Source organism: Pongo abelii, chromosome 6 (genome assembly GCF_028885655.2).
Source record: "Pongo abelii isolate AG06213 chromosome 6, NHGRI_mPonAbe1-v2.0_pri, whole genome shotgun sequence".
Classification (NCBI taxonomy): Eukaryota; Metazoa; Chordata; class Mammalia; order Primates; family Hominidae; genus Pongo; species Pongo abelii.
The window spans coordinates 154934973-154962569 of record NC_071991.2 but is presented as its reverse complement, the minus strand read 5'-3'; the positions used below and the strand labels follow the sequence as shown (position 1 = coordinate 154962569).

At 48.4% G+C, this 27597-nt stretch overlaps 1 protein-coding gene across 4 annotated transcripts in view; it reads right to left on the bottom strand.

Moving 5' to 3' along the window:
- Positions 1-4571, bottom strand: part of DNAJB6 (DnaJ heat shock protein family (Hsp40) member B6) — an 80200-nt gene extending 75629 nt beyond the window's left edge. Inside the window, exon 1 of one of the 4 annotated variants that reach the window (XM_024249383.2) lies at positions 4365-4571. The gene's annotated coding sequence lies outside the window, so the exon portion shown is untranslated. 4 annotated transcript variants of the gene reach the window in all.
- Between the last annotated feature and the right edge of the window lie 23026 nt (positions 4572-27597).

Sequence of the window (27597 nt, the reverse complement as noted above, 5' to 3'; positions counted from 1 at the left end):
TAAAACACACTTTTAATTTAAGCCTTTGGTGGCAAAAGGTAGGTAGAAAAATATCAAAGGGGGCAAAATCATATGTAGTGTAAACTAAATCACCCTTCCAAAGACATAATTTTGCAACAGAGCTTAAGAATTCTAAAATCTGACCTGGCGCAGTGGCTCACACCTGTGATCCCAGCACTTTGGGAGACCGAGGCAGGTGAATCACGAGGTCAAGAGTTCAAGACCAGCCTGGCCAAGATGGTGAAACCCCGTCTCTACTAAAAATACAAAATCAGCGGGGCGCAGTGGCAGGTGCCTGTAATCACAGCTACTCGGGAGGCTGAGGCAGGAGAATCGCTTGAACCCGTGCGGCAGAGGTTGCAGTGAGCCGAGATAGCGCCACTGCATCCAGCCTGGGCAATATGAGATTCCATCTCAACAACAACAACAACAAAAATTCTAAAATCTGGCCAGGCACCTGGCTCACACTTGTAATTCTAGCACTTTGACAGGCCGGGATGGAAGAATCACTTGAGGCCAGAAGTTCGAGACCAGCCCGGGCACACAAGGCGATTCCACTTGCGCACACACACACACCCCCCCCCAGGTGCGGTGGGTGACACCTGTAATCCCAGCACTTTGGGAGGCCGAGGCAGGGGATCACCTGAGATCAGGTGTTCGAGACCAGCCTGGCCAAATATGGTGAAACCGTCTCTACTAAAAATACAAAAATTAGCCAGCGTGGTGACACGCGCCTGTCATCCCAGCTACCTGGCAGGCTGAGGCAGGAGAATGGCTTGAACCCAGGAGTGGAGTGAGCCAAGACCGCGCCACTGCACTCCAGCCTGGGACACAGAGCAAGGACTCCATCTCAAGTAAATCAGTCAGTCAGTCAATCAATCAATCAATCTTCCTTCTCAAATAGGATATCTCCAGGAACATGAAACAGGTCAACAGTGATTTATGTCCATACAAAAACATAAAGGATTTGTTTGACAAAACACCTCATTAATATCAACACAAAAAAAAAAAAATCACATTTTTACTAGTTGACTTTTCTCCAGGTAGGCGTTGTCATTTTTCCATTCCTACATCATCGTTTCTAACATATTCTTGTTTTCACCAACTTTGCTTTTCTTCTCATTAACCTCATTTTTTTGAGTTTGATATTCTCAAATTCTATTCATCCTGGAACTACACCATTTGCTAAAAATCCTGCCACTGATACTATCCTTACTCGCTAATAAACCTGCAGTTACCTGCCTCTCACCACCAGATGGGGTCCTGGACAAACTTAACCAAACCAGATTTCGAACAGAATCATTTCCGAGAAAATGAAAAAGTTTTAAAAAGGTTTCTAAAAAACGCTGTTAATCCAGTGTGTAACCTCGATGCAAATAAATACCAAGAAGTAAAAATCCCGCCAAAATGTCAACTCACAAATACAAAGGCTAATTACATTCTTTTATTCTTCAACAGATATCTGTAAGCATTAACCAATATAAAAGCTGACCTTTACAGCAGACGACAGTTAAGGTGTCTGTGCGGTCCCGCGGCGACACTCAGTCCACAGCGACACGTTCAGGATGACTAAAAATACCTGCCCAAGTTTTGAAGTGCCCTCTTATAATACTCTTAAAAGTGACAGCCGGACGCGGGGGCTCACACCTGTAATCCAGCACTTTGCGAAGCCGAGGCGGGTGGATCACCTGAGGTCAGGAGTTCGAGACCAGCCTGAACAACATGGTGAAACCTCCCAATAAAAATAGAAAAAATTAGCTGGGCGTGGTGGCGCATGCCTATAATCCCAGCTACTCCGGAGGCTGAGGCAAGAGAATCGCTTGAACCTGGGAGGCGAAGTTGCAGTGAGCCAAGATGATGCCATTGTACTCCAGCAGGGGCAACAGCGAAACTCCATCACACACACACACACACACACACACACACAGGGCCGGGCGCGGCGGCTCACGCCTGTAATCCCAGCACTTTGGGAGGCCGAGGAGGTGGATCACGAGGTCAGGAGATCAAGACCATCCTGGCTAACACGGTGAAACCCCGTCTCTACTAAAAAAATACAAAAAAATTAGCCGGGTGAGGTGGCAGGTGCCTGTAGTCCCAGCTACTCGGGAGGCTGAGGCAGGAGAATGGTGTGAACCCGGGAGGTGGAGCTTGCAGTGAGCCGAGATCGCGCCACCGCATTACAGCCTGGGCGACAGAGCAAGACTCCGTCTCAAAAAAAAAAAAAGTGCAAACAGACCATTCCACCCCCACCTCAGACCTGGATTTGGGTTATCTAGGTTGAAAACTGATGAAGGTGATGAGTACCACTGTTCGTTTGAAACTGTCCAAAACAGAGTTAATAGAAGGGAATTACGGGCTTGCTTAAAAATGAAAGCTAATGTACGCCACTCAGTTACAGGTACCACACTGTAATACCATATCCATATTTTAGTCTTCACAATATTCAACAATACTCCCCACCTAGTGTTCCGGAAAAACTGTCCTACAGCCAGAATTACTTCCCAAACTTAAGAAGAAAATAAATTTTAAAACGCTGTTTTGAAGAGAGTGCTGAACTCATCTCAAATTCTTTAAGAGCTTTGCCCTCTGAAATTCCCAACCTTCTCATCTTCCACAGCACAGATTAAGCCTAGTTAGACACTTTTCAAAAGCTTCTCAACCCTTTTGTTCTCCCACTTCCTGTCAAGTCTCCACATCTACCAACTTAAGGCAACTTACTTCCCAAATTTCACAGTCGGCATAATCCACAAAAACCCACAGCTCATTAAAGTGTGCATAAAAACTATTCATCCCTTTATCACAGGAGGCAGAAAGAAACGTGAAAGCACGAACTCCAAGGGAGCTTAAGGCCCTTAGGAGTGGAAACAAGTCTGGAGACCGCGACGCGCGGTGGCTCACGCCTCTAATCCCAACACTTTGGGAGGCCGCGGCAGGCGGATCACTTTAGGTCCGAAGTTCGAGACCTGCCTGGCCAACACGGTGAAACCCCCGTCTCTACTAAAAATACAAAAATCAGTCGGACGTGGTGCGAGCACCCGTAACCCCAGCTACTCAGGAGGCTGAGGCAGGAGAATCGCTTGAACCTGGGAGCTGGAGGTTGCAGTGAGTGGAGATCGCGCCACTGCACTCTGGCCTGGGCAACAGAACAGACTCCGTCTCAGGAAAAAAAAAAAAAAAAAAAAGGAAGTCTGGAGTAAACCCAGAGAGAACACGGGACGGGTGGATTGGCGGAGGAGTAAGGCGAATGCATATAATCCCTTTCAGAAATCATGAATCGTTCTGATATGCGACATTATTCGGAAAAGTGCGGTTAAACACGAAGCAGCAGCAATCAAGCTTTAATGGTTAAAGTCTGTTTCCTTTCTTCGGTCTTCAGTCTAACTTTTCTACTAAATCAATAATTTGGCTTAAATTGTAGCCACAAATCCTTACTAAAATTCGCAACTCATATTAATAAAAACGTTCAAAACTACAAAGAGCGCCGCTCAGCCTACTCTTCCCAAACAGGCTGAAGCCTCCGAGCTCGCAGGCGGCACCCTTCGGTGGTGGCACGATCGTTCTACTCGGGCTGTTTCCTGCCCCGTTTACGTGCGAAAGTTAGCACAGAAGTTTACGTCTGACTAGCAAACCCATCCTTTAAAAAATTCGCTAGCGCCAAAACCTTTCTCGGGCCAATATATGGTTTGCAGTTTACACTACGTGTGTCACTGACTTTCTTCCTTAATTGGGTAAGAGTTAATGTAAACTTGTTATATAAACTTCAGTTGTATCAACTACCGTGCAGATTCTTTAACGCAAAGCAAAGCAGACAAACATTCTGAGTAAGAAATGCAACCTGCTCTTCCACAAACTTTTGAACAATCCGTCCGGAGTTCTAGAAACAGGGCTCTGCGGTCCACCACCTGCTTCGTCTCCCTCCGAACTTGGCGGCACGGCTGCGGCATTCCTGCTCCGCAAGCCACTAGCGTTTCTGGTTTCAGACTCGAGTGCGGGAGCCTTAGGAAAAGAAAGCGCTCCACGCCTCCCACGCTGCCGGCCCCGCCGAGCCCCAGCCGGCCGCTCCCAGGCCGGGCCCCACCCCCAACCGCCGCCGCGGAGACTGGGCCGCGTTCCGGCAAGGACGCCGGGCGGGGAGGACGCGGCCGGGCGGCCCCAGACCCCAGCCCCGGCCTCAGCCCCAGACGACCCCGCCCACCCTTCGCCCCACAACCCCTGCCACGGCCCCCGCCCCGTCCAGTCCTTTCCCCGGCCGGCGACCCCGGTCACCCCCCGCGCTGTTGCCAGGCGCCGGGTCAGGTCCGCCGTCTGCCAGGTGCGCGCGGGGCCCGAGGCGACCTCCCCCGGCCCTCGGAACAGACCCTCACCGAGGACGGAAGCGGCCGGTGGCGGGACGCAGTGGAGGCAGGGTGACGGCCCGAATCTCCTCACAGCTCCAGGACTGCTGCGCTGGTGGTGGCGGCGGCTCCTCGCGCTTTCCTTTCTCTCCTTTCTCCAACAACAAACAGGAAATGCGTCACGCGGCGGCGGCACAGCGACGTCAACTTCCGCCCGACCCTGACGCCGCGCATGCGCAGTTTCCACTGCCCTTACCGCGGGCCCAGCCTCGGAGGCGTCCGCCCCACCTTCGCGAAGGTTCTCGGCTCTTCCGCCGCCCCGAAGAGGCCGGGAGACTGGGGGCGAGGGGGCGGGGAAGCCCAGGGCGAGGGGGCGGAGCTCGGGGCCGGGTCTACAGTACCGGGGAGCCCAGACGCGCGGAAGGCGCAGAGAAGGCCGAGAAGATTCCGACTGGCATTGATTGTTGGGCTAGAAGGAGCCCATTCTGGAAACCGCGAAGTCGTCGCGCCCTTCATCTTCCTCTTGGCCGGCGGCGCCCGGAGCGCGTCTGCCGCCTCTCGCTTCGCGGTCCTCCGGTGGAGCTGGGTGGCATCTCCGCACAGCGGGACGAAAGCTGGGGCGCGGGCGCGGGCGCGGGCAGAGAAGTCCCCGAAGGGGAAGAAAAAGAAACCAAGCGGCGGCCAGGGAAGGCGAGCGAAGTCGCCGGTCCCCGCTCGTCAATTTAGGGAAGCCCAGATACCCTAAGTTCCCCGGCGAACGGGAGCGCGTGGAGACTTAGCCAGGGAACAATGACTGAAGGAAACGGAAGCAAACTGTGGCAAAAAATGCAGATGAAGCTTTTTAGGTTAAATCGTGGCAGTAGTTTTCCTGAAAATGCGGCGCATTTTGATCAATGGACTTTAAGTCATCCCCAGGCTCCCCAGCCTTTCCCACGTCCTCAGAGGTTCTGGTTCTAACCCTGGAGACCAACACCACATACGTGTAGATGGTGACCAGCGGGAGCAGGGAGCCTCAGACCCCGCGCAGTCAGTCAGGCTCCCATTCCCAGTAGCGAAAGGGTCCCGCAGACCCAAAGCCTAAGGAGCCAGCAAGCAGTTCGTGCATGGAGCCTGGCCTGGATCTCCCATTGTCTTCCTCTCCAGCATTCAGCCAGATGTTTGCTACTGTGTTGTCTTAGTCCCGGCCCACCTTATCCTTTCCTTTAAGAAATAAAAATCTCAACCGGGCGCAGTGGCTCACTCGTGTGATCCCAACAGTTTGGGAGGCCAAGGCGGGCAGATCACCTGAGGTTGAGAGTTTGAGACCAGCCTGACACATGGAGAAACCCCGTCTCTACTAAAAATGCAAAAAAAAAATTAGCCAGGCATGGTGGTGCATGCCTGTAATCCCATCTACTCTGGAGGCTGAGGCAGAAGAAACGCTTGAACCCAAGAGGAGGAGGTTGCAGTGAGCGGAGATCACACCACTTCACTCCAGCCTGGGCAAAAGAGCGAAACTGTCTCAAAAAAACAAAAAGAAAGAAAGAAAAATCCCTTTTTGTCACACCTTTCCTGAACTTCCGATCCTGTGGCATGCTGACACTGAATTCCGGGGGCCTGCTCAGCCACCTTCTGAACTAACAACGCTTATGAATTCATGATCGTTTAAGGCTGGGAGATATTCAAGTAAAAGGCCCTTTAACACTTGAATCACTTTTGGTTTAAAATAGCTGGTTAGTAATGAAAGAGTTGGAGAAATGCCACCCTGAATTATGCCATATTAGGATACTGATTACTAACTAGATGACTGATTACCACATTAGTATGCCCTCAAACTGAGGGCACATGGGGACCTGCCAATGCAGGGAGGGGCATTCTCTGAATCCCCCATTATCTACATAAAGACAGATCATCCGAAAGGAACTCAATTGTCTTGACCCCCTCCCTGGAAGTCTCATCAACAGGGAAGAATGAGCCAGTATCACCAGCGAAGAGCTTCAAGGGATGTCAGCTCCACACCCAGACAGATTTTGCCACAGGCCACCACCTATTCTTCTGAAGGCAAAAAATCATTTTCTCTCCCCTGAGCTGCCTGCATCTGCTTCCCCTCTCTTCTGTGAAGGGGCTATATAAGCTTCTAGATCTCACTGGATTCTGGGATGCCCTAGTACATGTTATAGATTTGTATACTTTTTCTCTTACGAATCTGTCTACTGTCAGCTTAGATCAGAGACTCAATTGTGAAACCTTCGGAGAGTACAGGGAAAATTTTCCGCGTACACCCGCCTCATTTTAGACAACTGGAACACTTGGTTAATGCCTGTAATTGTTATACTTCAAAATGAAATACTGCCTTTTTTTTTTTTTTTTTTTTTTTTTTTGAGACAGGGTCTTGCTCTGTCACCCAGGCTGGAGTGCAGTGGTTCAATCATGGCTCACTGCAGCCTTGACCTCCTGGGCTCAAGCAGTCCTCCTGCCTCAGCCTCCCGAAGTGCTGGGATTATCAGCGTGACCTGCTGTGCTGGGCTCATTTTTTGTGTTTCTTAAACTTTAATTGTATTACCGCATGTCATTTCTAGCAAATGATCAGTTAGCAAAGGAAAATCTGACTGGATTCTCTATTCTTATTTGAGACTGAGTCTCACTCTGTCGTCCAGGCTGGAGTGCAGTGGCACAACCTCGGGTCACTGCAACGTCCACCTCCCAGGTTTAAGTGATTCTCTTGTCTCAGCTTCCTGAGTAGCTGGAATTACAGGCATAAGCAACCATGCATGCCTAATTTTTTGTATTTTTAGTTGAGATGGAGTTTCACAGTGTTGGCCAGGCTGGTCTCAAATTCCTGACCTTAGGTGATCCACCCACCTCAGCCTCCCAAAGTGCTGGGATTACAGGCAAAGCCACCAAGCCCATCCTCTATTCTCTTTTTTTATTGGTTATATAAATGACTGTTCAAAAGGAAGAAATAATATTTTGTGTTAGTATGGGCATCTCATAATAAAACCTAAAATAATCTCAGCAAAGACTGGAATTTCAGATATGTGCACAGCTTGGCACTGTCACATGTAACCTGTCTGCTTGCAGGTTGATGGAGGTTTATTTCCATCTCAGTGTGGACAGACAGTACTATCATGGGACATTTTAAATTTCAATAAGTCCCTACAGTGATTGTGAGCTAATCTTGAAACGTAGGCATTACAGACATGAATTTTACATTGTAAGTGGTAGGATAGCCACAAATAGCTTTTCCCCTTTCGAAAAAGAAAATATATGTGTATGTATGTGTGTATATATATATACATACGTATGCATATATGTACGTATGTGTATATATATGCATACGTATGCATATATATATGTATGTGTATATATATGTATACACACACTTATTAAAACGTGTATCAGGCTGGTCACAGTGGTGCACACCTATAATCCCAGCACTTTGGGAGGCTGAGGCAGAAGGATTGCTTGAACCTAGGAATTCCAGACCAGCCTAAGTAACACTGCAAGACCTCATTTCTACAAAAAAAAAAAAATTTTTCTTTGTTTCTGGCACTTTGGGAGGCTGAGGTGAGAAGATTGCTTGAGCTCAAGAGTTCGAGAGCAGCCTGGACAACTTGGTGAAACCCCATCTGTAGCAAAATTAGCCAAGTGTGGTGGCACACACCTATAGTCCCAACTACTCAGGAGTTTGAGGTGGGAGGATCACCTCAGCCCAGGGAAGTCCAGGCTTCAGTAGAGCACCACTGTACTCCAGTCTAGGCAACACAGTGAGACCCTGTCTCAAAAATAAACAAGTAGAAAGTTATGACCAGGCACAGTGGCTCACGCCTATAATCCCAGCTCTTTGGGAGGCTGAGGCAGGAAGATTACAAGGTCAGGGGTTCGAGACCATCCTGGCCAACATGATGAAACCCCATGTCTACTAAAAATACAAAAAATCAGCCCGGCGTGGTGGCACATGCCTATAGTCCCAGCTACACAGGAGGCTGAGGCAGGAGAATCGCGTGAACCCGGGAGGCAGAGGTTGCAGTGAGCAGAGATCGTGCCTCTGCACTCTAGCCTGGGTGACAGAGCAAGACTCTGTCTCAGGAAAAAAAAAAGAAAAAAAATTTTCTGGGCATGGTGGCACACACCGGTAGTCCCAGCTACTCAAGAGGCTGAGGTAGGAGGATCACTTGAGCACTTGAGACTAGGAGGTCAAGGCTGCAGTGAACAGTGATCATGTCATGGCACTGCAGCCTGGCTGCCAGAGCAAGACTCTGTCTGTAAACAAATACATACATAATTTTTAAGAAGCATGTCAATACAATAAATTTTATCATGAAAAAAAGCAACCAGTACAAAACAAGGTCCCCATCCTGATGGACCTCACACAGCAGTTAGGGAGGACAGGTATAAACGCCTTGGAGATTAAATGGTAATATTTAATTAACTCTTTTGAAACAATGAGATCTTTCAATGACGAGGATTTATCCCAGAAAAGATTTAAATAGGAGTGAAAAGTCTTTGGAGACTGAGCGCGGTGGCTCACGCCTGTAATCCCAGCACTTTGGGAGGCCGAGGTGGACAGATCCCCTGAGGTCAGGAGTTCAAGACCAGCCTGATCAACATGGTGAAACCTGGTCTCTACTAAAAATACAAAAAGTAGCCGGGCATGATGGCGCATACCTGTAATCCCAGCTACTCGGGAGGCTGAGGCAGGAGGATCACTTGAACCTAGGAGGTGGAGGTCGCAGTGAGATGAGATCGCGCCATTGCACTCCAGCCTGGGCAACAAGAGTGAAACTCCGTCTCAAAAACTAAAAGAAAGAAAGGAGGAGCGTGGAGAATGTGGATGGATTTGGGGTAATGGCTTGCAGGGAGCCCCGGGGGTTGAGGGCAACTGAAATGTTCAAGGCCAAAAGTGGATCGAGAAGCTTCATGGGCCAGCAAGCGCAGAGGCTGCAGGGCAGCTCTGCTCCTGGGCAGAGGGAAGAGGGCCCAGTGCTGACTGGGGCCAGACTGGAGGCTGAGGAGTGACCACAGGGACACGAGGCATGGTTCCCTGTGGTGCCCGCATCCCCTGATGCCCAATAAAACTTTAGGGCTGATGACGCACTGACTTTACCCACATCAACAAGCCTCGGTTTCCCGGTCTATAAAATAGGAAGAAGGATAGCTACGGATAGCTACTATACTGGTATCAGAAATAAACAGGGCAGTGTATGAGAACTGTGGTATTTCACACACATACTTATTTAATCTTTCTCTAATGACATCCCTGTGCTCAAACCCTCAGAGGAAAGTATGTAAATCAAAACTGTCAAAGAATACCTAAGATTTGATTATCTTTGAAGAGTCCTATGTATAAGTGCTTTACTTGTTACATTTCCTGCCATCAAAATAAATTACCCACTGCTCATTTTAGAAATGTCAGCTTAAAAAAAGAGAAATATTAGCTTAATCCCTGATTATTCAAACACACTAAACAGGAACTTTCTCATGCCTATAATCCCAGCACTTTGGAAAACTGAGGTGGGAGGATGACTTGAGGCCAGGAGTAAGGAACTTTCACTGTATTACAGAATTATTCACATATATTCTTAGAAATCACTTTATCTTATCATCATCAAGATATATTGGTAAGTAAGAAAAAAAAGGCAAGGTTTAAAACATTAGAACAGTGTGTATAGCAAGGAGAGAAAGAAAAAGAACATGCATTTGTATAAGAAACTCTGCAGTTACACTTAAGACATTGGGGAGTGGGGCAGAAAATACAGAGAAGAGGGGGCCGCGGGTAAAATGATATTCACTGAATATGTTTTAAACTATGTGAATATATTGCCTGTTAAACATATATATGCTTAATAAAAAATATCAAAATGAATATATATGTTTAATGTTTTTAAAATATATACGTTTAATAAAAATATCAAAATATATATGTTTAATAGACAAACATGTATATATACACACTTTTTTTTTTTTTGAGATGAAGTCTTGCTCTATCGCCGAGGCTGGAGGGAAGTGGCATGATCTTAGCTCACTGCAACCTCCGCCTCCACGGTTCAAGTGGGTATAAGCAATACTGCCACCTCAGCCTCCCAAATAGCTGAGATTACAAGCATGCACCACCACACCTGGCTAATTTTTGTGTTTTCAGTAGAGGCAGGGTTTAACCTGTTGGTCAGGCTATTCTCAAACTCCTGACCTCAAGTGATCCACTTGCCTCAGCCTCCCAAAGTGCTGGGATCACAGGCATGAGCTACCACACTCGGCCTATTCTATTCTTTTAACTTTTCTTTAGCTTTAAAATTGTTTTGGCAGGTTCAGTGGCTCATGCTAGCACTTTGGGAGGCCAACGTGGGCGGATCACAAGGTCAGGAGTTTGAGACCAGTCTGGCCAACATAATGAAACTCCATCTCTACTAAAAATACAAAAAATTAGCCGGGTGTGGTGGTGTGCACCTGTAATCCCAGCTACTCGGGAAGCTGAAGCAGGAGAATCTTGTGAACCTGGGAGGCGGAGGTTGCAGTGAGTTGAGATTGCGCCATTGCACTCCAGCACGGGTGACAGTGTGACACTCTGTCTCAAAAAAAAAAAATTGTTTTTAGGCAGGGTGCAGTGGCTCACGCCTGTAATCCCAGCACTTTGGGAGGCCAAGGTGGGTGGATCATTTGAGGTCAGGAGTTCGTGATCAGCCTGGCCAACGTGGCGAAACCCCATCTCTACTAAAAATACAAAAATCAGCCAGGCTTGGTAGCGCACACCTGTAATCCCAACTACTCGGGAGGCTGAGGCAGGAGAATTGCTTGAACCTGGGGGATGGAAGGTGCAGTGGACAGAGATGACACCACTGCACTCCAGCCTGGGTGACAGAGTGAGACTCTGTCTCAAAAAAACAAACATACAAAAGAAAGAAACAAACAAAACTTTTTTTTAAGTTGCAGGGGTGGGGGATGGGCAAAAGAGCAGAAAACTGTTAGGGGTTAGTCCTGAGAAGCAGAGAAGGAAAGAGAAATTTTTTCTTTTTTTTGTGAGACAGAGTCTCACCCTGTCACCCAGGCTGGAATGCAGTGGCACGATCTCAGCTCACTGCATCCTCTGCCTCCCGGGTTCAAGTGATTCTGATTCTCCTGCCTCAGCCTCTTGAGTAGCTGGGACTACAGGCACGTGTGCTACCACGCCCGGCTAATTTTTTTGTATCTTTAGTTTCACCATGTTGGCCAGACTGGTCTCAAACTCCTGACCTTGTGATCCGCCCACCTTGGCCTCCCAAAGTGCTGGGATTACAGGCATGGGCCACCGCCCCTGGCCGGGAATAGAAATTTTCACACACTGTCCTTTATAGTTCTTGTATGAACCTCGTGCCGTGGGAATGTATTCACATATAGAATAAATAGACCAAGAAGAAATGTGGAGTAGAAAGGGCGAGACAGAAGCACCTGGTGCTGCGTCTCCACCTCCGGAGTTCAAGCGGGTATAAGCAATACGGCCACCTCAGCCTCCCAAATAGCTGGGATTACAAGCATGCACCACCACGCCTGGCTAATTTTTGTATTTTCAGTAGAGGCAGGGTTTCACCATGTTGGTCAGGCTGGTCAGCACTGGTCAGCACTCCCCGAAGGCTGGCCGCTGGTGGTGACAGGTCCCGACTGCGGCAGGAGAGACTGTTGTGTCTGCGTGGCCTTGAAAGTAGGTCAGGCCGGGCTTTCATTGGCAGCCTCACACTGCCTCAGGACACTGGATCAAGGATAAGTCAGGCTTCTCTAAACACGAGATGGGCCGTGAGTTTTGCTTCTCAGCCTTGCATCCTCTGATTTCTTCACAGATGGGTATGTCTCACTTGAGTAGGGGAATTAGATACAAAACACCACTTCAACAAATTCAGCTAATGTGGGCAAGTCCAGCTCCCACACATCCACTATACTAGTTCCATGTAAACTCTCTGTGGCAGTAAGCTCCCCATTCCACCTTCCAGGAAAAGTGTGAGCTCCTGACAATAAGCAAGCACAGGGTCTATGTCCCAGGAGGAATCCACAGGAGACTCTGTGTGCTCAGGAGACCTGCACACCATTAGAGAGAAAATAATACTGATGATGGGTGATAGTCACAGATCAAGTCACAATTTAATTTCTTGCTAGCTCTGCGAAGTCTCCTATATTCTCCATATATCTCAGCATTACTTTAGAATAGCTGTGAAAAGAAACTACATACCGGGATCTGGAAACAAAAGAACGAGTTTGATGCCAAAAATTATTTGTAGGTTCTTATTAATCCCAACTGCTTTTTTATTTATTTTATTTATTTTTTTGAGGCAGAGTCTCGCTCTGTCACCTAGGCTGGAGTGCAGTGGCACAATCTCACCTCACTGCAACTTCCGCCTGCCAGGTTAAAGCGATTTCTGTGCCTCAGCCTCCAGAGTACCTGGGACTGCAGGCATGTGCCACCATGCCCAGCTAATTTTTGTATTTTTAGTAGAGACGGGGTTTCACCATATTGGCCAGCTTGGTCTCGAACTCCTGACCTCAGGTGATCTGCCCAATTCGGCCTTCCAAAGTGTTGGGAATACAGGCCTGAGCTGCCACATCCAGCCGCTTTTTATTTTATTTTTTTGAGACAGAGTCTTGCTCTGACACCCAGGCTGGAGTACAGTGGTGCAATCTCGGCTCACTGCAACCTCTACCTCCCAGGTTCAAGTGATTCTCATGCCTCAGCCTCCCGAGGAGCTGGGATAACAGGCATGCGCCACCGCACTGGGCTAATTTTGTATTTTTAGTAGAGACAGGGTTTTGCCATGGTGGCCAGGCTGGTCTTGAACTCCTCACCTCAAGTGATCAACCTCCCTCAACCTCCCAAAGTGCTGGGATTACAGGCATGAACCACGCACCCAGCCCCAATTGCTTTTTATTGATCCCTTTATGGCTGACTGGTATCATGGCAGTCACATCACCACTAGGCTCATTTAAATGACAAAAATATCCATAAATGGTTTGGGGATTTAATGTTTGTCTTGCTGAGCAATTGATCTGCATGCTCTTTGCAGCTACAGGGATGTTCTCAGCAGCTGCTCAATACATAGGCTTTATTTTATTTATTTATTTATTTATTTAGAGACAAGTCTCGCTCTGTTGCCCAGGCTGGAGTGCAGTGGTGCGATCTCGGCTCACTGCAACCTCCGCCTTCTGGGTTCAAGCGATTCTCCTGCCTCGGCCTCCCAAATAGCTGGGACTACAGGCACGTGCCACCACGCCCTGCTAATTTTTTGTATTTTTAGTGGAGACAAGGTTTCACCATGTTAGCCAGGATGGTCTTGATCTCCTGACCTCGTGATCCGCCCACCTCAGTCTCCCAAATTGCTGGGATTACAGGCGTGAGCCACCGCACCCGACCAATAAATAGGCTTTAAATAATGAATCCCAGGGTTCTAGCGGGTGCCTTACAGAGCCTCTGAAGCAATGACTGAAGAGGCCACCTTGGATAAAATGAAACACTAACCCCAGGCGTGGCAAGGCTTGTCACCATCGTCACTGTGCTCACTTCAGAACAGGCATCACTCCTTCAGCCTGGCCAACGTGGTGAAACCTTCTCTCTACTAAAAATGTAGAAATTAGCTGGGCATAGTGGCACACACCTGTAATCCCAGCAGTTTGGGAGGCTGAGGCAGGTGGATCACCTGGGGTCAGGATTTTGAGACCAGCCTGGCTAACACGGCAGGCATCTCTACTAAAGATACAAAATTTAGCTGGGGCCGGGCAAGGTGGCTCACACCTGTAATCCCAGCACTTTGGGAGGCTGAGGCGGGCTGATCACGAGGTCAGTAGATCAAGACTATCCTGGCTAATGTAGTAAAACCCCATCTCTACAAAAATACAAAAAATTAGCTGGGCATGGTGGCAGGCGCCTATAATCCCAGCTACTCGGGAGGCCGAGGCAGGGGAATTGCTTGAACCCAGGAGGCAGAGGTTGCAGTGAGCCGAGATCGCACCACTGCGCCACTGTACTCCAACTTGGGCGACAGAGTGAGACTCCGTCTCAAAAAAATCAAACAAACAAACTTAGCTGGGTGTGGTGGCAATCCCAACTACTTGGGAGGCTGAGGCAGGAGAATCACTTGAATATGGGAGGCGGAGGTTGCAATGAGCTGAGATTGCGCCACTGCACTCCAGCCTGGGTGATAGAGCAAGACTCCATCTCAAAAAAAAAAAAAAAAACTAAAAAAAAAACAAACAAAAAATAGGCATCATCCCTTTCCCCAACCCAGAAGGAAGGAGACAGAAGAAAATCTTTCAGCCGGGCACAGTGACTCACGCCTGTAATCCCAGCACGTTGGGAGGCCAGGGTGGGCGGATCACGAGGTCAGAAGATCGAGACCATCCTGGCTAACACAGTGAGATCCCATCTCTACTAAAAATACAAAAAATTAGCTGGGTGTGGTGGCGGGCACCTATAGTCCCACCTCCTTGGGAAGCTGAGTCAGGAGATTGGCATGAATCCACAAGGTGGAGCTTGCAGTGAGCCGAGATCTCACCACTGCACTACAGCATGGGTGACAGAGCGAGACTCCGTCTCAAAAAAAAAAAAAAGAAAGAAAGAAAATCTTTCCTTTTTTGAGACAAGGTCTCACTCTGCCCAGGCTGGGGTGCAGTGACACGACCACAGCTCACTGTAGCCTTGACCTCCCAGGCTCAAGCAGTCCTCCCACCTCAGCCTCCCGAGTAGCTAGACAAGCCTGGCTAATTTTTTATGTTTTTTGTAGAGACATGGTCTTACTTTGTTGCCTAAACTGGTGTTGAACTCCTGGGCTCAATCAGTCCACCCGCCTCAGCCTCCCAAAATGTTGGGATTACAGGCGTGAGTCACTGTACCCAGCAAGAAAATCTTAAAATCAAACTGAAAGGCTGTCTCTCCGCAAGCCAACCGCACCCCACCCCACGTGACAGTCAGCCTAACATTGAATAGCTGAAGTTCCAGACTGTGGGTCAGGGGATCTGCAGTGTACGCCATGGGACAAATTGACCTCGTTTTCTTTTTTTTTTTTTTTTTTTGAGACGGAATCTCGCTCTGTCGCCCAGGCTGGAGTGCAGTGGCTGGATCTCGGCTCACTGCAAGCTCCGCCTCCCGAGTTTACGCCATTCTCCTGCCTCAGCCTCCCGAGTAGCTGGGACTACAGGTGCCCACCACCATGCCCAGCTAATGTTTTTATATATATATTTTTTTTACTAGAGACGGGGTTTCACCGTGTTAGCCAGGATGGTCTCGATCTCCTGACCTCGTGATCCGCCTGCCTCGGCCTCCCAAAGTGCTGGGATTACAGGCGTGAGCCACAGCCCGTGGCCTTGACCTCGTTTTCTTTGAATGAATGCTAACAAACAGGGTAAGAGAAATTTAATGACCAATAAAAACATCCATTGGCATCTCTGCTTCCATTGACCCACCATTGCCACACAGGACCCTGTACGGGTTTCTTCCCAGAGAGCCCTGGCGCTCCAGGAACTTCCGTTTGGTAGCCCTTCACTGGGAACATACACGTTGGTTTCTGATGTTCACAGCGATTGCTTCATTTGTTTTTCGTTTGCTTCTGCTCGCTGGACACTTCTCTAATGAGTGCTTCTTCACTTCACATCATTACAGTTTGTCCACTCTCCTCCAACCGCGAGACTCCTCCAAATCACTATGCATCATGTGTTTCTGTTACTATATGTTGTTCTCATGTTCTCATAATGCAAGGACATCAAATCTAGACATCATACAATACCATGGACACATTACAACGAAACTCAGGGTTAAACCCTGCCTGGTACTTGAGAGCACCTAGTTAGAACCATATGTGGTTATGCTTGAGACCTCAACTGTAGGAATTAGTTCACTGAGGAAAGCGGTTGTTGCTGCCTCTTTAAATTTTTAAGCATGGCTACTCTGGGTGTGCTGCCTATGGGTTAGCCCTGCTTTACAAAGAGCAGTCAAAAAAAATTAAAAAAAGAAAAAAAGAAATTAAAAAGAAAAATTAGGTGGGCATGGTGGCTCACACCTGTAATCCCAGCACTTTGGGAGCCTGAGGTGGGTGGATCACCTGTGGTCAGGAGTTTGAGACTAGCCTGGCCAACATGGTGAAACTCCATCTCTACTAAAAATACAAAAATTAGCTGAGCATGGTGGCAGGTGCCTGTAATCCCAGCTATTGGGGAGGCTGAAGCAAGAGAATCGCTTGAACCCAGGAGGCGGAGATTACAATGAGCCGAGATCACGCCATGACACTCCAGCCTAGGCGACAAGAGTGAGACTCCATCTCAAAAAACAAAAAAAAAAATTAGGCATAATTTTCTTATCTCCAGCTTGATGACATTTAGGAAAATTCCCTAATCTCTCCAAGCCTCATTTGTCCCGTATGTCAAATTGGAATATTAAGAGTATCTCGGCCAGGCGCAGTGGCTCACACCTGTAATCCCAGCACTTTGGGAGGCTGAGGTGGGTGGATCACCAGAGGTCAGGAGTTCAAGACTAGCCTGACCAACATGGTGAAACCCTGTCTCTACCAAAAACACAAAAATTAGCCAGGCACAGTGGTGCACACCTCTAATCTCAGCTACTAAGGAGGCTGAGGCAGGAGAATCGCTTGAACCTGGGAGGCAGAGGTTGCAGTGAGCCAAGATCACACCACTGCACTCCAGCCTGGGCAACAGAGCAAGACTCCATCTCAAAAAAAAAAAAAAAAAAAAAAAGAGTATCTCTAGGCCAGGCACAGTGGCTCACCCCTGTAATCCCAGCACTTTGGGAGGCCAAGGGGGAGTGGATCACTTGAGGTCAAGAGTTTGAGACCAGCCTGGCCAACATGGTGAAACCCCGTCTCTACTAAAAATACAAAAATTAGCTGGGTGTGGTGGTAAGCACCTGTAATCCCACCCACTCGGGAGGCCGAGGCAGGAGAATTGCTTGAACTTGGGAGGCAGAGGTTGCAGTGAGATGAGATCACACCACTGCACTCCAGCCTGGGCAACAAGAGCAAAACTCCATCTCAAAAAAAAGAAAACACAAAGCAAGTATCTCTATAGAATTCTAATAGAGAGGCCAGGTGCAGTGGCTCACGCCTGTAATCCTCGCACTTTGGGAGGCCAAGGTGGGCAGATTGCCTGAGCTCAGGAGTTCAAGACCAGCCTGGGCAACATGGTGAAACCCCATCTCTACCAAAACACACACACACACACACACACACACACACACACACACACACACACACACACACACACACACACACATTCCAATAGAGAAAGCAATGCAAACACTATAACCAAGTGGGTTCCCTCTAATACTAAACTAACAGTACGCTCTAGTAGTCATCCATTTCAGAGAATAAATAAGTTTTAAAAGGAAGAAAAAGAGTCTCTTGGGGAACAATAGCATGGGGCTTACGTGAGAGAGGAGAACGCGAGGAGGGAAAGCTTCAGGAAAAAAACAAATGTTGGAGGCCAGCGCGGCGGCTCACACCTGCAATCCCAGCCCTTTGGGAGGCCAATGCAGGCAGATCACATGAGGTGAGACCCGCCTGGCCAACATGGTGAAACCCCGTGTCTACTAAAAATACAAAAATTGGCCGGGCGCGGTGGCTCACACCTGTAATCCCAGCACTTTGGGAGGCTGAGGCAGCGGATCACAAGGTCAGGAGATCAAGACCATCCTGGCTAATCCGGTGAAACCCCGTCTCTACTAAAAATACAAAAAATTAGCAGGGCATGGTGGCAGGCACCTGTAGTGCCAGCTACTCGGGAGGCTGAGACAGGAGAATGGCGTGACCCCGGGAGGCGGAGCTTGCAGTGAGCCAAGATGGTGCCACTGCACTCCAGCCCAGGCGAGAGTGCCAGACTCCGTCTCAAAAAAAAACAAACAAACAAAAATTAGCCAGGCATGGTGGCGGGTGCCTCCGTATCTCAGCTACTTGGGAGGCTGAGGCAGGAAAATCGCTTGAACCCGGGAGGCAGAGGTTGAAGTAAGCCAAGATTGCACTACTGTACTCCAGCCTGGGCAACAGAGGGAGACTCTGTCTCAGAGTAAAAATTAAAAAAAAAGAAAAATTGGTTGGGCATGGTGGCACGTGACTGTAGTCTCAGCAACTAGGGAGGCTGAAGTGGGAGGATAGCTTGAGTCTGGAAGGTCAAGGCTGCAGTGAGCTGAGATCACACCACTGTACTCCATCCTGAGTGACAGAGTGAGACCCTGTCTCAAAAACAAAACAAAACAAACAAAAAATTTCAGCTGGGACCAACACTGAAGCCCCAGGAGGCTCCAGTTAGTTTCACAGACACCGTCCCTTTCAACAGAGCTGAGCCTTAAGACCTGTCATCTGCCCTCGAAATATGTTGAATCTGTGTTAGTGCTTCAAATTCAGCTTCAATAAAATATTTACTGTTTTCAAATTATTATAATTTTCAATTATAATCAATTTAATTGAAATAATATTTTCATTTGTATTTATTTTTTTAAAATATATTTTTTTACACAGTCTCACCATGTTGCCCAAGCTAGAATGAAGGGCATGATCATGGCTCTCTGCAGCCTCAGTCTCCCTAGCTCAAGTGATCCTCCCACTTCAGCTTCCTGAGTAGCTAGGACAACAGGCATGTGCCTGGTTTTGGTTTATTTATTTATTTATTTATTTATTTATTTATTGAGACACAATCTCACTCTGTCGCCCAGGCTGGAGTACAGTGGCATGATCTCAGCCCCCTGTAACCTGTACCTCCTAGATTCAAGTGATTCTCATGCCTCAGCCTCCCAAGTAGCTGGGACTACAGGCATGCATCACCACGCCCAGCTAAGTTTTGTATTTTTAGTAGAGACAGGGTTTCACCGTGTTGGCCAGGATGGTCTCGATCTCTTGACCTCATGATCTGCCAGCCTCGGCCTCCCAAAGTGCTGGGATTACAGGCATGAGTGACCACGCCTGGCCTAATTCTGTATTTCATATGTTTTACAAGTTGGCATTCACTGTGATTTCAATATCATTCATAGTAGTAATAATAACACCAAGTATATAAGGGCTGCCATCAAAAAATGCAAGAGTTTCATTTTAAAAATTTTATTTCCGCTGGATGCAGGGGCTCATCCCTATAATCCCAGCACTTTGGGAAACCGAGACGGGAGGATAGCTTGAGCTCAGGAGTTCAAGACCAGGCTGAGTAACATAGTGAGACCCCATTTCTACCAAACTTTTGAAAATTAGGTGGCCCAGCACAGTGGCTTATGCCTGTAATCCCAGCACTTTGGGAGGCCGAGGCAGACAGGTCACTTGAGGTCAGGAGTTTGAGACCAGCCTGGTCAACATGGTGAAACCCCGTTTCTACTAAAAATGCAAAAATTAGCTGGGTATGGTGGTGCATGCCTGTAATCCCAGCTACTCGGGAGGCTGAGGCATAAGAATCCCTTGAACCCAGGAGGTGGAGGTTGCAGTGACCTGAGATCATGCCACTCCACTCCAGCCTGGGCGAGAGTGAGACTCTATCTCCAAAAATAAAAATAAAAATAACTATCCCTACCTTGCACCGTATACAAACATTAACTCAAGAGCAATCACAAACTCAAATGAAAATCTGAAACAATAACACTTCTAGAAGAAAACAGGTGAAAATCATTGAGACTTTCTGGGAAGCAGAGTTTTTTTGCTCAGGATACCGAAAGCATTTGCCATAAAAGAAAAAAATTCATGGCTGGGCGCAGAGGCTCATGCCTGTAATCCCAGCACTTTGGGAGGCCGAGGCGGGCGGATCGCAAGGTCAAAAGTTCAAGACCAGCCTGGCCAAGTTGGTGAAACATTGCCTACACTAAAAATACAAAAATTAGCCGGGCACGGTGGCAGGTACCTGTAATCCCAGCTACTAGAGAGGCTGAGGCAGGAGAATTGCTTGAACCCGGGGGTCAGAGGTTGCAGTGAGCCAAGATTGTGCCACTGCCCTCCAGCCTGGGCAACAGAGTGAGACTCCATCTCAAAAAAAAAAAGAAAATTCATAAATTAGATCTCTTCAAAATTAAACACTTTTGCTTTTCAGAAACCACCACATAAAAATGAAAAAGCCAGGCTCTGAGCCGAGAGTTCTGGGCTTAGAACGCTGTGGTGGCTTACACCTGTAGTTCCAGCTACTTGAAGGTCTGAGGCAACAGGATCACTCAGCATAGGAGTTTGAGACCAGCCTTAGCAACAACAACAACAACAAAGACAAGCCCAGGCCGGGGGCGGTAGCTCAAGCCTGTAATCCCAACACTTTGGGAGGCCAAGGTGGGCAAATCATGAGGTCAGGAGTTCCAGACCAGCCTGATCAACATGTTGAAACCCCATCTCTACTAAAAATACAAAAAAAAAATTAGCCAGGCATGGTGGCATGCACCTGTAATCCCAGCTACCCAGGAGGCTGAGGCAGGGGAATCACTTGAACCCAGGAAACGGAGGTTGCAGTGAGCTGAAATGGCGCCACTGCTCTGCAGCCTGGGCAACATAGCGAGACTCCATCTCAAAGACAAGCCCAAGGCCAGGCAGGGTGGCTCAAGCCTGTAATGCCAGCACTTTGGGAGGCCAAGGCAGGTGGATCAGGACTTGAGGTCAGGAGTTCAAGACCAGCCTGGCCAACATGACAAAACCCTGTCTTTACTGAAAATACAAACATTAACCAGGTGTGGTGGTGCTTGCCTTTAATCCCAGCTACTTGGGAGGCTGAGGTACGAGAATCACTTGAACCCATAAGGTGGAGGTTGCAGCGAGCTGGGATGGAGCCACTGCACTCCAGCCCGGGTTACAGAGCAAGTCTCTGTCTCAACAAAATAAAACAAAGACAGCCCTAGACTGAGCTGGAGCCAGGATGAGATCCAGGGGTGACCTTCCAGGCCCAATCATAGCTCAGGATGAGATCCAGGGGTGACCTTCCAGGCCCAATCATAGCTCAGGATGAGATCCTCGGGGTGACCTTCCAGGCCAAGCATAGCTCCGTGCATACCCTGTGCCACTCGTGGCCTCTCTCGCAGGACATGTAGTCCCCCGTTATAAACTGTCCCTACCAGTAGCCTTCAGGTCCCCTGCCCGGGCTCTAAAAGTTCATCAGGGTGAGCAGACATGGGGGAGCTTTACAGAGGAGGTGGGTGTTTGCAGTAATTTTCATCCACACTTCTCCAAATGGAAGGGGCTGCCTCATGAAGTAATAAGAGGCGTCAAACTCAGAGCAGACGAATCTCTGTTATGCTATTTGAGAGGAAATTCAAACCATGAGGGTTAAACCAGGAGTACTAGACGTCCTGCCAATTCAAAAGTCTGGTGCCGATCACAATGGTGTGCTCAAGGAGGCCAGGGTGCAGAGGACCTGGCTCCCTTTCCTTCCAGTCATCTCTGCATCTCTTTGTATTTTTATTTTTATTTATTTATTTTTGTTTTGAGACGGAGTTTTGCTCTTGTTGCCCAGGCTGGAGTGCAATGGCGCAATCTTGGCTCACCGCAACCTCCGCCTCCTGGGTTCAAGCAATTCTCCTGCCTCAGCCTCCCAAGTAGCTGGGATTACAGGCATGCACCACCACGCCCGGCTGATTTTGTATTTTTAGTAGAGACAGGGTTTCTCCATTTTGGTCAGGCTGGTCTCGAACTCCTGACCTCAGGTGATCCACCTGCCTTGGTCTCCCAAAGTGCTAAAATTATAGGTGTGAGCCACCATGCCCAGCCATCTCTCTCTTTTTATAATTTAATAAAGTTTTTTTTTGGCCGGGCGCAGTGGCTCATGCCTGTAATCCCAGAACTGTCACCTGTCAGCCAGGCTAGAGTGCAGTGGCAGAATCTTGGCTCACTGCAACCTCCACCTCCTGGGTTCAAGCAATTCTCCTGCCTCAGCCTCCTGGGTAACTGGGATTAAAGGCACCCGCCACCACACCTGGCTAATTTTTGTATTTTTGTTAGAGACAGCATTTCACCATGTTGGCCAGGCTGGTCTCCAACTCCTGACCTCAGGTGATTCACTTGCCTCGGCCTCCCAAAGTACTGGGATTACAGGTGTGAGCCACCATGCCCAGCTGGGACACGGGATTTTAATAAAAGTCCTAAGAGTATGTAAAGTCCCTAAACGGTCCCTTTCATTTTCTTCCATGGGCCATAAATTGAGTCAGTTCTATAATGAGGCTGGACTGGCAAAGAATCGGGCAGATTTCCAGCAGGAAGGGGTGTCAGATGGTACCAGATCCAGAGGCCTCATCTTCCAAAGAGGAAACAGGTTGAGACATCCACGAAGGGATTCATGGGCAGTTCTGGATCTGGGTCCAGAGAGGCAGGTGAGTGAGGTCACTGGGCCCAGAGCTTCCTCACCTCAGAGCTCAGACAGCACGCAAACGCCTCCAGGAACCCTCAGCTGAGCCAGAAGGAAGTGACTGTCCTGGGTTCAGAACGCTGAGATCTCCTCTTCATGCCTGAACCCTGAGAGTGATCAGCAGAGTGAAAGAACAGGCAGATTCTGTTGAGGAAACTAAAGCCAGGCCTTTGTTGCTCTTGCAAGCTTCTCTAGCACTCAGCCTGTCAAGCAGCGTCCCCTCCAGAGGGAATGTTTTCTCGTTTTTAGTCAATCGGTAGATTTTCCCCACACTTCCCCCACTTTTTTGAAGTTTGAAATCGGGGAAATTTTCTTTTCTAGTTGATGCTCAGCCCTGTGAAATGACAGGGCAGGGTTTTCCCTGTCCCCGCCCAGCAGCCACTGGGCAGGCCCTGACAAGCTCAACCTGCAACTCAAGGGAGCCACCCGGGGCTCCTGGGCACGGCGGGGTCATCAGCGTCCAAGGGCCCAAAGCCAGGCTGCAGAGGCCCCATGCGCCAGCTGACCGTCCCTTTAACACAAAACACAAAACACTGTCCTAGTTTCTGATTTCATTTTTCAAACCTACAGAAAATTTGAAAAAATAATCAAGTGAACACCTGCAAACCCTTTAAAAGGTATTCACCAAGTGGTACCTTTTCTCCATAGCTTTCCTTATTTTTATTCACTTATTATTATTATTATTATTTTTTGAGACAAACTCTTGCTCTTTTGCTGTCCAGGCTGGAGTGCAGTGGCCTGATCTCAGCTCACTGCAGCCTCAACCTCCCCAGCTTAAGCGATCCTCCCACCTCAGTCTCCTGAGTAGCTGGAACCACAGGCACACACTACCAAGCCTGGCTCATTTTTGTATTTTTGGTAGAGATAAGTTCTCACTATGTTGCCCAAGCTGGCCTTGAACTCCTGCCCAGGAGGGCTCAAGTGATCCGCCAGCCTCAGCCTCTCAAAGTGCTAGGATTACAGGTGTAAGCCACTGCGCCCGGCCTAATTTTGTTTTTTAACACTCCTAAGAAAACATTTATTCAATAATATGGGCTGGTATGTAACCCATAGGCAAGTGTCCCCAGTTGTTTGAAAATTGTCTCCTGTTTTTTTTGTTTTGTTTTGTTTTTGAGATGGAGTTTCACTCTTTTCTCCCAGGCTGGAATGCAATGGCATAATCTCGGCTCACTGCAACCTCCGCCTTGCGGGTTCTAGCGATTCTCCTGCCTCAGCCTCCCAAGTAGCTGAGACTACAGGCACCCGCCACCACACCCAGCTAATTTTTGTATTTTTAGTAGAGACAGGGTTTCGCCATGTTGGCCAGGCTGGTCTCAAACTCCTGATCTCAGGTGATCCACCCATCTCGGCCTCCCAAAATGCCGGGATTACAAGCATGAGCCACCACACCCTCCCAGTGTCCATCAAATATTTATGGAATGAGTGAATGAACGAACGTATTCTTGGACAGTGGCTTAATTGGACATGGACACACTAGAGAGGTGAGTGACTTTTTTAGAAGATCAAAGGCTCTGGACACTCATTATGTAACCACCCAATGGGCTCACCTTGCCCGCTGCCCAGAGCCCATTCATCAAGATAGGGGAATTGCAATGGAGAAAGAGTGATTCACACAGAGCAGACTGTGAGGGAGACAGGAGTTTTATTATTACTCAAATCAGTCTCCTGGAGCATTCAGGGATCAGAGTTTTTAAAGTTAATTTTGTGGGTAAGGGCTTGGGAAGTGGGGAGTGTTGATTGGTCGGGTTGGAGATGGAATCATAGGGGGTTGAAGCGAGGTTTTCTTGCTGTCTTCTGTTCCTGGGTGTGAGGGCTGAACTGGTTGAGTCAGATTACCTGAATGGGTGGTATCAGCTGATGCAGGGTCTGCAAAACATCTCAAGGACTGATCTTAAGTTTTACAATAGTGATGTTATCCCCAGGAGCAATTGGGGAGGTCCAGATTCTTGGAGCCAGAGGCTGTTTGACCCCCTAAACTGTAATTTCTAATCTTGTAGCTAATTTGTTAGTCATGCAAAGGCTGACAGGTCTCCAGGCAAGAAGGGGGTCTTTTTGGAAAAGGGCCATTATCAATTTTCTTTCAGATTCAAACCACAAACTTGTCTACAAAAAGAGTTAAACTCTGTAAAATATTTGAAGAGATTTATTCTGAGCCAAATATGAGTGACCACGGCCCGTGACACAGCCCCCAGGAGGTCCTGAGAACATGTGCCCGAGGTGGTCGGGGTACAGCTTGGTTTTATAGATTTTAGGGAGGCATGAGACATCAATCAAATACATTTAAGAAATACATTGATTTGGTCCAGGAAGGTGGGACAACTCAAAGCAAGTTAGGGGGGTGGGGTGAGCGGTGCCAAGCTATAGGTAAAATTTTTTTTTTTTTTTTTTTTGGAGACAGAGTCTCTGTCGCCCAGGTTGGAATGCAGTGGTGCAATCTTGGCTCACTGCAACCTCCACCTCCCGGGTTCAAGCGATTCTCCTGCCTCAGCCTCCCTAGTAGCTGGGATTACAGCTACTACTGTGTTGCTGTAATATTGCAACCATTTGCAACCAATTGGTTGAGTTTGTCTAAAGACCTGGGATCACAGAAAAAAATGTTCAGGTTAAGATGAAAGATTGTGGAGACCAAGGTTATTTTGAAGTCTTATAGTGGCTGTCCTTAGAGACAATAGATGACAAATGTTTCCTTTTCAGACGTCTAAAAGGTGCTAGACTCGTCGGGTGCGGTGGCTCACGCCTGTAATCCCAGCACTTTGGGAGGCCGAGGCGGGCAGATCACCTGAGGTTGGGAGTTTAAGACCAGCCTGACCAACATGGTGAAACACCATCTCTACTATAATACAATATTAGTCATTCAGGGTGGTGCATGCCTGTAATCCCAGCTACTTGGGAGGCTGAGGCAGAATTGCTTGAACCCGGGAGGCAGAGGTTGCAGTGAGCCGAGATCCCACCGTTGTCCAGCCTGGGTGACAGAGCAAGACTCCATCTCAAAATAAATAAATAAAATAAAATGCGCTAGACTCTCAGTTAATCTCTTCAGGATTGAGAGGGCCTGGAAGAGAAAGATCTAGCTGTGTTGCTAGAGATTCTTCACAGATGCACATTTTCCTCCACAAAGGATGATTTGCAGGGCCATTTCAAAATATTGCAAAGAAACATGTTTTGGGGTAAACGTGTTTTGATTTTCTTCTTTGTCACGTAATGTTATGCCAAAGTCAGATTGGAAAGTAAGTCATGATATATAAGGTTAAACAAAACCCATCGGATGAGAATTTATGGTTTCTAGGGCATGACTCCCCAGGCCCCTTAGATAGGAATGGGCAAGAAAAAAAATCAGGCGGTGGGTGGTGGCTCACGCCTGTAATCCCAGCACTTTGGGAGGCCAAGGGGGGTGGATCACCTGAGGTCAGGAGTTCGAGACCAGCCTAGCCAAAATGGTGAAACCCCGTCTCTACTAAAAATACAAAAAATTAGCTGGGCATCGTGGCATGTACCTGTAATCCCAGCTACTTGAGAGGCTCAGGCAGAAGAATCGCTTGAACCCGGGAGGCGGAGGTTGCAGTGAGCTGAGATCCCACCACTGCACTGCAGCCTGGGCAACAGAGCGAGAGTCCATCACAAAAAAAAAAGAAAGAAAGAAAGAAAAGAAAAAAGAAAAAAAAATTAGAGTTTGGTTCTCAAACTGAATTGCTTCCCAAAGTTAGTTTGGCCTCCACCCAGGAATGAACAAGGACAGCTTAAAGGTTAGAAGCAAGATGGAGTCGGTTGGGTCTGATCTCTTTCACTGTCTTAATTTCCTCGTTACAGTTTTTGCAAAGGTGGTTTCAATTCAGTCCTGAGAAAGCGACCAGCACGGATCCCACGAAAGCAGCAGGAGGATGTGGGTCCCCGATGGAGTGGAGGCCTGGAAAAAGGGGACGTGGGTGACGAGTCTTCGATACTGGAAGGTCAGCCTACCTGAGAGGAGCTGTTGAGGTCCCAGTCATGCTGCCCACAGTCGAGGGTGCCCTGCAGGCCTCTGGCCCCCAGGAAGGCAGGGCAGGAGTCCCGCATCCTTGCCCAGCACGGAGGCCAGAGAGGTGAGAGCCAGCAGCCGCGGGCAGAGCCACAGGCGCGCTGCAGAGCCCGCTGCCAGGGCTGGGTCGGGTTTTTATTCTCTTCCCTCACACTCACCTCCAGTTCACTTTCTGATTCAGAGAATTGACGACATGCACCTGCACTGCCCCATGCAGCTCTGCCGCCTCACTCTCCATCCCCAGAGATGCTCAGCCTTCGGCATGTTGGCACACAGTGGGCTTCCGATTGTTAAAAGAGGTTAAAGGTCACGGCAGTAACACCCAAGCCAGGGATACATGTGCAGCCGTAGGTTGCTCATCTGGCCATTAGCTGGATGGACACACTGTGTGTGCTTACTGGAGGCAGGAGGCAGTGGACGCAGGCACATAGCCTGCCTCTCCTGACCGGCTGGGCAAGATGCTTTCCTCACTTTAGGGCACGTACAACTCAGGGGGCAGTTCACGAGAGGGAGGCTCTTTTAAGTAAATCCAGGCGTAATCGATACATTTTACTGATGACTTAACAGAAATTATATCAGAAAAAATGGACATTGTTGAAATAATTCCAATTTAGGAAGGCCATACTTTATTTTTTTGGAGACAGGGCCTGACTCTGTCACCCAGGCTGGAGTGCAATGGTGCGATCATGGTTCAGCCTCAACCTCCCAGGCTCAGGTGATTCTCCCACCTCAGCTTCCTGAGTAGCTAGGACTACAGGTGTGCGCCACCACACCTGGCTAATTTTCTGTATTTTTTGGTAGCTAGGTTGCCCAGGCTGGTCTCAAACTCCTGGGCTCAAGCAGTCCTCCCACCTCAGCTTCCCAAAGTGCTGGGATGACAGGCATGAGCCACATGCCTCGGCTTCTTTTTTTTTTTTTTTTTTGCGACTGAGTCTTGCTCTGTCACACAGGCTGGAGTGCAGT